This window comes from Phalacrocorax aristotelis, chromosome 14, assembly GCF_949628215.1.
Source record: "Phalacrocorax aristotelis chromosome 14, bGulAri2.1, whole genome shotgun sequence".
Taxonomy (NCBI): domain Eukaryota; kingdom Metazoa; phylum Chordata; class Aves; order Suliformes; family Phalacrocoracidae; genus Phalacrocorax; species Phalacrocorax aristotelis.
This window is the reverse complement of record NC_134289.1, coordinates 4695626-4708746: the sequence shown is the minus strand read 5'-3', so window position 1 is coordinate 4708746 and position 13121 is coordinate 4695626. Positions and strand designations below refer to the sequence as shown.

The window sequence follows — 13121 nt, the reverse complement described above, 5'->3', positions numbered from 1 at the left end:
AGTGGCTGTGAAAGGCATGAGGGCTATTCAAAGAATCGGGCCTGTGTGCTACCGGGCCCTCCAAGGGTTTGTCTGGTGGAGAAGAAACAGCTCGTGCTCGCTTAAACCTGCTCCCAGAAGGTCTATTTCTTCCAGCCCTCTGAAACAGAGACCGGGTGAAAGATGAATATGAGTTTTCTCTGCCAGTAATTTCCAGCACAGACTGCACGCAAAATCTTCATTTAAAACGTGTAAATGACAGCAGAAGAGCCACAAGGGAGCCAGATTTTAAGAGACCAATTTACTGCCCAGGTTTTAATAACTGTGCACCACAGTGGGCCCCGTGCTGCTTTGCGGCTGTGTGTGCTCAAGAAGGGGATCAAAGGATGGACAGACAGGCAGGAGCTCAGCAGAGCCTGCATGTCACCCTGGAGGATAAAATATTGTATGTCATGCTTGGAAAAATTGGGAAAGGTGGGCCTCCCTTGCTCCCAAAGAACAGAAGGAGGCTTTGTTTCCCAGACGCGTGGCTCAGAGCTGCCCTACAGCACGTATTGGGGAGACTGCACCCCACCAAGGGGGTTTTGTGTCTGGCATCCTGTGCCCAGCGGGACATGGAAGAGGTGATGGGAAGCTCTGCTTCACTAGAGGGCCTCAGCAGATTAATACCTCTGAACGCCCTCAGGGCCCCCCAGGGTTGGCAGGCTGTACGCCCAAATCAAGCCCCAAAGGTTCCCCCTGGCAGTGCAGCTTCCCTGCCTCGCGTGTGGCTCCCTGCTGCCCTTTGCTTGGTTTTTTTGCAGAGCCCTGAACCGCCAGCTCTTGTTTCCAGATGTTTCCCTCTAGTTCTCACCCTGCCTGGGTGCTGCCCTCAAAATATTGTGGTCGAAGTACCCCACAGCTGGTGCCTCAGGGCTGCCTGGGGGACGTGACAGCCCGTTTGTACCATCCCATAAAATGCCCTTCGGCTGCAGGGAGGAAAGAAAGACGCAGGCTGGTGTGAGCCCAGCCTCTGCTTTACAATCTCTTTCCTGCCGCTATAAATAATCTCGGCAAGAGTCACTTCAAAGGGAAGGTCTGGCGGCAGAGAGGTGGTTTGGGGACCGAGCAGGACAGGGGCGTCCCACTGCCCGATCCCACCCCGGTGCTTTGCATAAATAAATAAATCATGCAGCAAGGGAGAGGTGGAGAGAGAGGGCGAGCAGAGGAGGTTACTTTGGGAAGCCGCGCAGCTCGCTCATCCCAGCCCCATAGTTCGGAGGGAGTGTGTCATGTTACAGGGGAGCCGCGATCAGCCAGAGCACAGCGTCGCCGGAGCAGCTGAGAATTACCTCTCTCTAATGGGGACTTTCATGTGCGAGCTCCTGGCTGGTCTGCGAAGGAACTGAAACTGGCAGCTTAGAAGGAAACAAAAACCTACCAGCGAACCAAAAGACTGAAACACAGGAAAAAAAAACCAAACCAAACAAAACAGACAATCCTGATCAGATTTTTCCCCCTCCCACTCTTTGCAGCAGTTGGATCCTTTTTTTCTGCGCCCCTTTTATGTGTGTGTGGTTTGTTTTGTTTTTTTTAAAGACCCCCCCATCCACTTTTGTCACTATTGCTGTTATTTGTCATTTGCTGGCACTGGGATCCCCTTGGACACTCTTTTCTATGCCTTCTGGATTGTGCTTCTCAGAGTAGGAGTGAGGCTTTATTTATTCTATTTATTTATTTATTGTTTCTCAGGACAGGGAGGGAATGTTGGAGGAGAAGAGCTGGAAAGGCGTCGGCGAAGCAGCTTTTGACAGGGGGTGCGTGTCTCCCCCCAGGACCAGCGACGGGGAGAGATGCTGCCGCCTTCCTCTCCTGCTGGGCTCAGGGCTGCCCGGCGTCTCCCTGCTTTCTCTGGTGCTGAGCCTCCTGCTGTACTTTCGGACCTCCGATCTGCAGTCCCGGGTGTCCCATTTGGAAGCAGACAGACCCACACAGCTCCCTGCCTGGCTCTCAGCAGACCAAATGGAAACAGCTATTTTGGGAAGAGTTGACCAACTGCTTGATGAGGTTGGTGCCCGTTCATTTTGCATGTATAGTTTGCAATATTATAGATTTTTAGGCACGTGCATGCTCACCTAGTTGCATTATCTGTGGTTTTTTCCTCCCTTAAAAATGTATTTCTGCACAAGTGATGCTGCTCGGTTGAATTTCCCGTGCCTTCAGGTCCCTCCCACCTCTCAAACCCACCTGGCATTTGCTCCCTCTGCCCCAGTCCATGCTGTGGCTGAGTCCCAGCACTTTGAAAAGGGGGAAAATTCATCCCTGGTCCTGGCAGAGAGGGAAGAGCCTCCAGCCCTGGTTGCAGACCTTTCAGTTTGGTGACTGGTGGCATTGCCAGACAAGAGTTAGAGCTAGAGTTGAAACCTGGGAAATCAGTGTAGGTTTGAGCCCCATGAGAGGGACAGGCAAGGTAAGCCACAGCTGGAGTAGCTATGGGAGGAGGTAACTGTAAATACACCAATGTTGCCTATTTGCCCCCATGCCAGCCCTGTACCCTTCCATGGCTCCTGGCTCAAGAAAATGAGACACACTGGCATTGCCAGGAGAGTTTCTGGTGCTGCCAGAGCATCAGTGCAGAGCGTGTGGCTGTACTATGCCCACTTGAACCCCATCCAAACTCCACTGGAGCCAGTGAGCTCTTCCTCTGAGGATGGAGGACATTTGCTGCTAAAGAAGCCTCAGCTTCAGCAGGTCAATAAAGAGGGCCCAAAAATGCAGATTTTTGTTGCTGACACCTTTTACTTTGCTGTGCTGGTGCTGCTGGGGTCTGCCTGGCCTTCTCTGCCCTGGGTGGGACAGGTACCCTGCAGGATTCCTAGCCCCATCACGGCTTTGAAGTGTTTTGACATGTGTTGGGGAGCAGATGGTGGCTCATGTCTCTGAACTTTCCAGGCAGGTCCACACTGACCTGTTTCCACAGCTCTGGGGGAGGCTCAGAGCTAAGATTCAGGGCTGGGGAGGTTTCTACCCACCTCTCCTTTTCTCTGTTTACTCCATGCTTGGCATGAGACAGGCTGCAGAGATCCCTGGGGCTAGCCCAAAAACTGTGTCTGAAAAAATCTTGTGTGCTGCTATTGCCAAATGAGGTGAGGAATGGGATGATCAGAGTGGTGGCTACTGGGACCTGCCTCGGGGCAGTGCTGCCTGGCACCCTGGGGGGACCTGGGGACCCCTCCAGGCTTTCTAGGAGCAGTGCAGGTCTGCCGTGAGGAGTTTAAACCTGCAGCTGACAGGCTTGGCTACCGTTTATGGGTCTTGTGGGAACAGTCTCTGGATCGACTAGGGCTTGCAACCAAAAGCAAATACCGTAGCAGCTGAGGGATGTGGTTTCAAGTGGCCTTTTTGGGTGAGGAATAAGGGGGAGACAAGGTCCCTGAGGCAATACCCCACAGATAAAAGCTTTTTGGGGAGGCAGAAGTGTTGCAAGTGGCTGGACCTGTGCCCTGCAGTTGCACGCTTGCACAGCGACTCCTTTCCCGCCACCGGGCAGGGGATAACATGAAGCGTTCCCCTTGTTGCTGCTGGCATAAGTCTCCTGGGAAGTCACAGTTTATCTCTACTAAGTGATTTGAGACGTGCCACAGGACGCCCCCCGGGATCTGTGCCCGGGCCCGGATGGCCCCCTGTGTCCTGCTGGATATACTGGCTGTGGCGCCTTTCCGCCTTTTTATAGCCCGGCTTAGCAAGGAAATGGGGCTCTCATGATGCCCGCGTGCCCAGCAGAACGCCTGTTTTCTGAGCAGCCCCTTCTGAGTCCCTGGGGGTGGTCCCAGCCCCCCCACAGCTGGTGTGGGGAGCAGCCATGGGACAGAAATCAGTGCTTGAGGTGCCAGCACTTACTCCCAGGTGCCACAAGAGTTACCAGCTCCCTGCTGGGTGACAGCTTCAAAAATAGCTCGGAGAAAGGCACTGGAGGCTGTGGAGGAGCAGGGATGCTTGGCTCAGGTCTCCTGCCCATTTATACCTTGCAAGGTTTGCTGCCTGTGAGGGGAGGAGGTCTGGGGCCCCTGGGGAGGAGACCCTCCTCGTCTCTGCTGCCTGCTTCAGCTAAGCTCCTAAAGCAGCTACTTCAGACCTCCACAGCTCAGCCAGAGGCACTGACGTTGGCCAAGTGGCTTGAGGTGCAGGGTGGGGATCTGCTGGCAGACAGATGGTGGGGTGGCATATGGGGCTTTTGCTTAGGAAAGAAAAACAAATCCCCCTGGTCCTCCTTTTCGTTAGGTCTGAAGTGGGGCTAACTTGGATGAGTGTCCTGAACTGGCTGCCGAGGGACAAGGACAGAGAAAAACAGGGAAGATAAAAGGGAAACGATGGGAGAAGAAAAATGAGAAAAGCAAGAGAGTGCTGAGCAGGACTGGGGGGAGAGGGGATGCGGCTGGGCTTGCTGTGATGGACATGAAAGCGGGATATTCATTCCCCCCTGCTCAGACCCTTGCTGCCTCTCACTGCCACATCCTTGCAGAGTTTCCTGGTGTTTCAACCTTAATGGGTTTCACAGCTGCCGGCTCAGTGTTATCCATCACAAAATAAAATAGCAAAGCTTTAAAGAAATCCTGGCTTTGGAAAGAGCTGGGCTGAGCTGGACAGGGAGGTGGGAGGTGAGGGGAGCCATGGGCACAGAAGCACATTTCTAGCTCTGGTGGCTGTGAAGATCAGCTGGAGGGACACGAAGAAACAAAGTCTGCAAGGGCTGATGGAGGAACTAGCTGAGGTTATGCTCAAAACCCATACTGCTCTGTGCTTTGAGCTGGAGTGCGTGGTGCCCTCCAGATTGTTTGTGCCCAGGTGTGCCCCGGAGGTCCCCAGGGGTCTGCAAGTAACCGTGGGGACATCGTATGGATTGCACTGAAATGTGCAAAATGCCAAAATCCTGTTAGGTGGCCTTCTTCCAGACAAGCAAAAATAAAGCAAACTGGCAGGGAGAGGAGCTGGGTTGGTTTGTTCAAAATGTTAATTCTAAGCCAGCTGGTGGGGATGTTTTCCCGGTCTTGGAGCCCAGTTTTGGAGCGCTCGCGATGGCTGTGGCAGTGTTTCCATCTCAATTCAGAATGAGCAAGGAGAGGGCAGCAGATGCACTCCCAGAAGGAGCCCGACCAATGCTGCTTCACTTGCTACTGTGTGAACCTCTGCCTGGTGTCAGCGAATACCAGAGGGGAATTTTCTACCAGACACAAATTGCCCAGGTTTTCCCTCAAAAACATCTGTGTGGAATGAGCCAGAAGTAGGTAGTTCAGGGAGCACTTTAGCTCCGCGTATGACTTCCTGTGCATTTATGGAGCATCAGAAATTCATACAAAGAGCAGAAATACTCACTACTGGCATTTGCAGGAATTGGAAAAGCTTTCTGAAGAGGAAAAACAAGGTTCTTTCCCATGCTGGGTAACATTTGGTACTATTTTGCTTGCCAAAAGATTAGCAGGGTGGAGAGCAGGATGGATTCAGGGCTGCTGCTAGGAAAAAAACCCTGAATTTGTGTGCTTGTAAAGGTAGAAGTGTATGTATCTGTGTGTGTAACATAACAGCAGCTACCCTGTAAAGCCTGGAGGAAGATCATCTGCCCCTCTGCAATGTGATGAGTGCGCTCAGCCTCTCAGGGGGTTATGTTGAAGGTATTTGTTGTGTCTTTAGTGATGCTGGAGGGATTCAGAGGCTGTGCCATGGATGGGGAGGGACCATTGAGCCTCACTGCTTTTCCAATAGGGTCATTTCCTCTGGACTGTCCTTATTTAGAATCATAGAATCATAGAATGCCCTAAGTTGGAAGGGACCCATAAGGATCATGGAGTCCAACTCCTGTCCCTGCACAGGACAAGAGTTATGTGAGCAAAGGAGGGACACCTGGAAACTCCCTTTCCTTCCCAACTTAAAGCTTTTCTTCCCTCCTTTTGCTTCAGTATCTGAAAGCACACTGCTCAATTCTGCTTCCCTGGGCTGGCAAAATGCTCTAAGCATTCCCTGCCTTGATCTTTAGCTTAGTGTTTTCCATCCCAAAATCGTGAGATCTCCTTTTTTCTTCCAATTCCTCTGGTAGCTAAGTCCTGTTTCCTTCCAGCTGCCTGCAGTTCTTGAACCCAGATGGTGTTACTTCCAAGCTTTTTGTTCCATCTAGGAGGGCTCGCTGGTTTGTTTTGCTCTGTGCCACATGGTCCTGTGATTCCAGGAGCTGGGCCTTTAAGAAAAAACAGCTAAATTGGAGATAAAACAATGAGAGTTAACAAAACCACCAGCCCTTGAAATCCTCCTGATGGTTGTAATAGATTATCTATTTGAGACATGTTTCTTTTAGCTGTTGGAGATAGTGGTGGGAAATGATTTCACCTCCCCGGGTGACTGCAAACAACTACGATTGCTGAAGAGCTATTAATCTGCCCCCTTTGAAGAAGTGCCCTCTCTTTCACTTAATCTCAAGTGTCCATCCAAAATAGACAGGCACTTGCAAGGTTTTGGAGGCCACAGCCATGATCCTTTAATGTCAGAAGAGGTCTTGTTTTCACTGCTCTGTCCACTCGGGCCAGCCCTGTCCTGTCACACTAGCGGAGAGTTAACAAAACCCATGGGAAAAGCCTGTGTTAGCTTTATTGCCCATTTCCAGCATGTGTTTCAGCCCGACCCTCCTGCTCTTGCCCTCTTGCAGAGAGAGGGTTTTCCTCTTTCCTCTGCACTCAGTGATGTGTGATGGCTCCCTAAATACACAGAGGTGCACGTTCCCCACGTGGGAGCAGGTCAGCTGTGGCCCCAGTGCTGGCAAAAGTTTTTTTAGCCACTTTCATATGTGTAGGGGGAAGGTGCAGCCGTTATGTCACTGGAAAACATGACAGGCAAGAGCAAGCAGGCTATCAATCCTCCCTGTAAGAAGTGTTTTCAGCATTTCTGCCAGGGCAAGAGGTAGCCAGTTGCTGCTGTAATGTTTCATGCTTTAGGTGTCCCCCAGGTGAAAAAGCAAACCCCAGATCCCAGAAAGGAGACTGCAAACACTCGATTCCCAGAGACCACATTATTTTATTTTCGTCTACAGAAGTCAACCTTGCCCTAAAATTGAATGATTTTCCGTTGCCTGGCAATGGAAGTTTTCTCTTGGAAAAGCCAATTTAAGAGGAAAGCCCTTTCTTTCTGCGCTCCTGCGCAAAGCCAGCTTCTCGTGTTGGACTAGGCAGTATTTTGCACAGTGGTAATGAGGGAAGCAGAAAAGGCTGGGAATTCGGTTTGTTTCGCCATCTCAACCCAAAGTTGAACTCAGGTCTCCAGAAGCCAAGGATTTTTTCTGTTGCAGTCAATGTTTGTTTAATAGACTGTGGAGGAAACTGAACTCTAGGCGCTCCTAAATTCCTGGTAGGTTTTGCCTCCCACTGGAGGGGAGCAATCCCACGGCACCACTGCCCTTTGCACTCCCCAGGGATGTGCAGAGCTCCAGGGAGGCACTGCGATGGCCAGGGATGGGAGAAAATGCCCGATGCCAGTGAGTGCTTGATGGCCGGACGGTACTGGTGCTCGGGGGCTGTGCTCCCAGCCCTGCCCAAGAGCACACGCACCTCCCTCCCGAGGGGCCCCCGTCCTTGAGAAGGCTAATTCAGTTATCCCAGGTGTTTCCACTACCCTGACCCTGCAGAAAAAGTTGTGGGGAAATGCTATCGCTCCTGTTCCTCTCCCAGTCACGCTCAAGTCCTGCTGGGTCATCACTTACCCTGGTAAGTGCAGTTATGTTACTCCTCAACTTCTGCACCAGCAGGGCAACTCAGCCAAGCCTTCTTGCAGCAAACCTGAACTCTGCCTTCCCCCTGGGCCGTTCCCCCTTGGCCCCTGGGGTGCCTCTGCACTTGGTGGGGCAGGGATCTGTTGCATGTTTCCTTGCAGATTTCTGTCCTGTAAATAGCCCCTCTGTAGTGTGTTGGACTCTTGCTGGTTAGGAAATTACTTTCTGCTCCTCTCTGTGTGAACCACCGCCCCTTCCCTGTGCTAAGCCCAATTTCCTAACACTGGAACCCCATCCAAATGTGGCAGTCTCGTGTTCAGACATTTTGGTTGGCACATGTGTAGATGGAAACAGGAATGCGTATGTCTACATACCAGTGCGAGTATCCAAATAAAGGTTCTGCTGTCCTATTTGTGCCCATGTTTGACCATTAGCACAAAACGTTTGAAGCCAGGCAGCACTGTGGAGCACATCCATGCCATTTGGGGGTGGCAGCTAGACGGGAGTGTGCCCAAATGCAAAGATTCACATATCTGTGCTTTTAAACTGAGAAGGTAAACACAGATAAAATGCTGTATGGGAACTGGCAACTCTTGCGTGAAACCCTCTCCTCACCCTGATATCGAATCAACTCACTATCAAAACATTTCAGTCTAACATGCAAAGAAAAGCTCTGAAAAGATTCAATTTCTAGTCAGTCACAACAACCTTTACTGATTTTGACTAAGGAAGGCACTAAGGAAGCCAGTCCTTTCAAAGTGAAAAATGGAAGTGTTCCAGCCAGTTCTGCCTTCCCTCATCCCAGGCAGAAATATGTTGCTTTATTTTTTTTTCCTCCCTAAAAGAAATTTTCCCCAAACTGATGCCTTCTTGCATGACAGTGCTCGCTTACTTGTGAAAATCAAGTCATTTCTGTATGATCCTGGGCATGGGCTTCTGCTGAGACCAACATAAGGCTATTTCTTTCGAAGAGTTGAATGTCAAATGTGTGAAATAGGTTGGACAATAAGGAGATGTAACTGGGATGGACGATTGAATGTGAGGGTTAGAAGGGAAGAGGGAGTGACTCCTTAGCACAGGAACCCTGTCAGCTCAGTCTTCTCAAATCATCTCAAATCATTAACCAAGTGCAGTTCATAGGCCTTAATGAATAACTTATTTGGATTGATTTGCATTTTCTTCACTAAATCACACTTATTTTAATAAAGTCTATGAGGGGTGGTGTGGATGCTGTCCCTAAAGTGCATTTTGCTCAGGACATGGGTCAATTTTAATGACATTTCCAGTGAGGGAAGATGTGGTGGCCTCGGGCGGACTCTATTGCCCCTTTAAGAGATACACAGATGGGGCCAGAGAGCAGGAGAGTGACATGTCGGCACCATTAGAAATCCAGACTAATTGGAAATGAACATTTTGACGTGATCCACCTTATGGAAGCTTTTGATAGGTTTTGTCTTGTTCTGCACTTGGAAAAAAATTAAGCGTCACAGCCTCTGAAGGTTTTGGGAAATGCTGTTGCTGTTTTCAGGACATCTTTGGCCACAGTTTTTCAGTGGGACATTTCTGTCCGTCCAGGTGTCTTGGTGAGTATAAGAAGTCTGCCGCAGGGGGGAAGAGTACCTGCGTCAGATCTCCATTTTTCATCTGCTGAGTGGGTCTTCTGAGAAACAAGCCGTTCTCATGAGGACACAGTCACCTCTTTATTCGCCACTGCTGGTTCTTGATTTTGTAATGCATGTCAGGAGGACCACATTTGGAGGCCATTACGAAACTCCCTCAGCCTGCTTCCAATCAAACCCCATATTTCTAGTTAAAGACTATGAACTTTAATGTCTTTCTTCGTTCCCAAACTGTTCTGCTCTGTCTCTCCCATCTCTACTTGAGCAGCATCCCCCAGGCCCACTTTTCTAAGAATTTGAGGCTTTGGTTTCAGTGGTACTAATAAATCCTTTTGCTCTTTTTCCTTCCTTGACAGAAATTAAAGTTCCACTTGCCAAGACATCGAGAAGTTCGAGACGCAAACCAGCGATGCAACTGCCCGGCAGGTAGGGATCTGGGATGGCTTGCACTTTGGAAGGGCCTTTTTAATCTATGTCTGGTTGAAAGCTTTTTTTTAATGCCGTGTAGTATATGAATGCAAAGTTATGCATACCTGCACAACAGTGTGCTTGAGGGGTAGGAAATCATTATGGACATGTATGTAACAAGTCAGGTACGTATATATATAAATGCTAACTCTGCATATGATGGAAACAGCAGGAAAAGCAATAGACATCCAGGTAGACATCTAGACAGCCAATAAAGAGAGAAGGATACATCTAGAGGGCAAATGTTCCCATGAATTTTAGACATCAGTTTTGAAGTGGGCAGAATGGCTTTTGGGAGGTGCGTCTTTCTTGGCTGATTTGAGAAGGTTCGAGACACGTAGGGTAGAACCAACACCAAAGCTGGACAGCTAAATTTTGGTGAGCTAAAAAGCCTCTGGGGTGAGAAGATTTGAATTCCTTGGTATTATACAATTATCTAAGGCATCTTGTGGAATAACAGCCTTCTGTTAGAAGCAACTGTTTATCAGGGGGTTGAATTAAGTGGTCACTCAAGGTCCTGCTCATATAACATACAGAAATATTACGGGATTGCTTAATTGCATTGTGTTTTTAATCATGCTAATATCAAAAGGCTCCTTGAGACACATCTTCTGAAGTGGTTTCAATACAATAAGTGACAAATTGCTATGGAAAAAACATTTGTGAATGGCATTTCATTCCATTACTATGAATCATGCAGCCTTCCTCATTGTCTTTTGATGCATTTGACTGTGTAGAAAAAAATAGAGAAGTGCCAGCTACCACTCACATCTAAAGTCGATGAAGTTCTGGGAGAGCGTGAATGTATGTATCCAAACTGAGTAGCTGAAGCTCATCTTGAAAAAAAGAGGCAGGGTAAGTTGTGTCTGGGTGATCATCTGAGAGTGGCATTTTCATTTTCTGTGGTTTCTCCCTTGGCTCTCTTTGGTGCCCAGGGTGAGGTCTTTCACAGTGTCTGGTGGTGTGCATATCAAAGTGTATTTAAGTGTGGTCAACAGTGGGATAGTGGTGGATGAAATGATGACAGGGTCTGCCTTTGGTGGAGGTAACGTCTCCTAATCAGTGTATTTAGAGCTGTGTACAGACACAGGAGGTACAGTCTCTTGTCAGACTAAAATGGATTTGTAACATAGCAGCTTGTAAAACCAAGACGTAAAGCTATACAGGTTTGTGATGGAAAAGAACTAAAATCCAGGATCCAGACTTGTAGAACATAGAAAAATGCCTGATTTGACTAGTCCAGATTGGGACTGTTGGACTTTCCTTTTAGTCCCAGAAAGAAACAATAGGAACTATTTTAGTTTAAATTTAAAAGACAATACAAATGAAGTGTCTTCGAAGTATCTCTTCTCCAATGATCAGTTCAAAACTGAGTTCAACTGTTTTTAAATTTCAACCTTTTCCCTTCAGTGGGAGCACAAATCATAGCACTGCTCCATTTTCAAGTTCCTGCCTAGACTTGACATATAAATGCCATATAACCACAGGAATGAATATCCTTCTGGTGTTTCTGAGCCAGCTTAGAGAAGGACACTTAGAACTTGAATACAGAGCAGAGAAAAAAGATATTAACTGATTTTTGAGGCAATTTGAAGGTGACCCCCGACACCATGTGTGTGACAGATGAATTGCCCAAGTGTTTCAGCATAAAGATCATAATACTTGGTTACAGATATCCACATCCCTTGTGAAGGCACAGGAGCAGTTAGTGCTGGATTTCTCATGATGCTTAGGTGCTTTGCTTGCTCATTCTGTTAAGCTCATAGTATTTCTGAAGGTCAGCTTTGATTCAGGAGAACAATAATGATAATAATCATAATAATAGTCTCATAAAGGTTCAGGCTTCCTTTTTACCTGTCAACTTGCTTGTCTTCATCAAATATCCTATGGATGCAGAAACTATTTGTTAACATCCCCCGCCAGCTAATCCATCGGGGAAAATGAAGGTATGGTCCAAAGCTGCTGTTGTGGCAGGTGAAGTCTTGATTGTCTTTGGGCAGTGCAGAAATGAATGTACCTTCAGCCAGCTGTTGTCTCATCTCAGACCCTTTGCTCCGGGGTGTTTCCCTTTGCTCTCCAGGCTGATGCAATGCAGGCTACCTGAAAGCACTGTTGTGCTGCTTCAACATAGTCTCTCTTCCAGCCCGAGACCTTGGGAATCCTTTTCTCCAGTGCATTTTTTCCCTTGTGTTTAAAATGCCCTAAGGACCAGATGACATGACCCTTGTGGGAGACCAAGGTATTCAGAAGCACAGAGAAGCATCAAGATGTTGCAAGACTTGGTGCATGCCCGTTGCTTCTCAGTGGCCCACTCCACCGCCTATAAACACACCATGTTCCTCACCAAAAATAAATGTTTATCAGAAGTGACATTTGAGTTGATCCCTAACTGTGACCCAGGCCTCTACATGGCAAAGAAGGGGAAAAGGAAGACAAGTTCCTTTGCTGACCTGTTCAGTACGGATGTGGAGGTCCTGGGCAGGGTCACCCATTGCCGTAGAAGAGCTTCAGGATGCAGGGGGTTGTGAATGTAAATGATTTGGAAAAGCTGGGAATAGGGGAGCAAGGTGACTGTGAAGTGTGTGACTGTGCTGCAGCTATCTGAGCGCACATGATAAGGACCGTAGGAATAACACGGTCAGGAAAACAGTGCAGCTGTATTTATAGCAAATGATAAGGAAATACAAGTTTCCTTCGGCTGGGAAGCTGCTACTTCAGTTCGCTTGGGCTGGGGCTGGGTCTGGGTGTGACCACCTGTGAGTGAGACGTTGTTCCTTGGCGTTGTGTTTTTTGAGCTCAGAGATCGGAGTGGTCTTCTCTAGTGGTGCCTCGGTGGGGAGGACACAACCCCTGAGGTTAGCACAATCTTCCTGCGTAATGAATGACTTGGTTCCCTTCATCTGATAGATAACCTGTGTGACTCCTCCTGTCCCCACTGTCTGCCAGACTGATCTGGGACAACTTCATACAGGTTGGGAAAGGGCCCTGAAGCCTCAACAGCAGCAATGACTGTATCCAGCTATTCACTATCCCCAGACCCTGTGCCACGCCAGGGCCAAGTGTGGGCAGGGAGCTCAGCACAGGTTTTGATCTGAGGTCGTGTTCTAAGGTGAGACTTGAGGAGTTTTTCTGGGGTTAGGCAGATGCTGGTGGAACCTTGGGTCTGATTTCTAGAAGCGAGCCTCCCCTCATGACTTTCACTCAGATGAGGGAAATGTTTCTTTTCCATATGTGATCTGGATGTGGCTGAGAGCTTGGGAGAGCTACTTGAGGCTGGAGGATCCTCTCACAGCCAACTGACCTCCCTTGATTTCTGCCACGTAATA

General features: G+C 48.7%; 1 protein-coding gene across 3 annotated transcripts in view; it reads left to right on the top strand.

The window, feature by feature from the left end:
- The first annotated feature begins 1070 nt into the window (after positions 1-1070).
- COL13A1 (collagen type XIII alpha 1 chain) overlaps positions 1071-13121 on the top strand; it is a 90986-nt gene continuing 78935 nt past the window's right edge. Inside the window, exons 1-3 of one of the 3 annotated variants that reach the window (XM_075109461.1) lie at positions 1071-1526; positions 1711-2025; positions 9684-9753. The gene's annotated coding sequence lies outside the window, so the exon portion shown is untranslated. Of the gene's footprint in view, positions 1529-1710; positions 2026-9683; positions 9754-13121 lie in introns of those variants that run through there. The other 2 variants (XM_075109460.1, XM_075109462.1) reach the window with 2 other exon arrangements.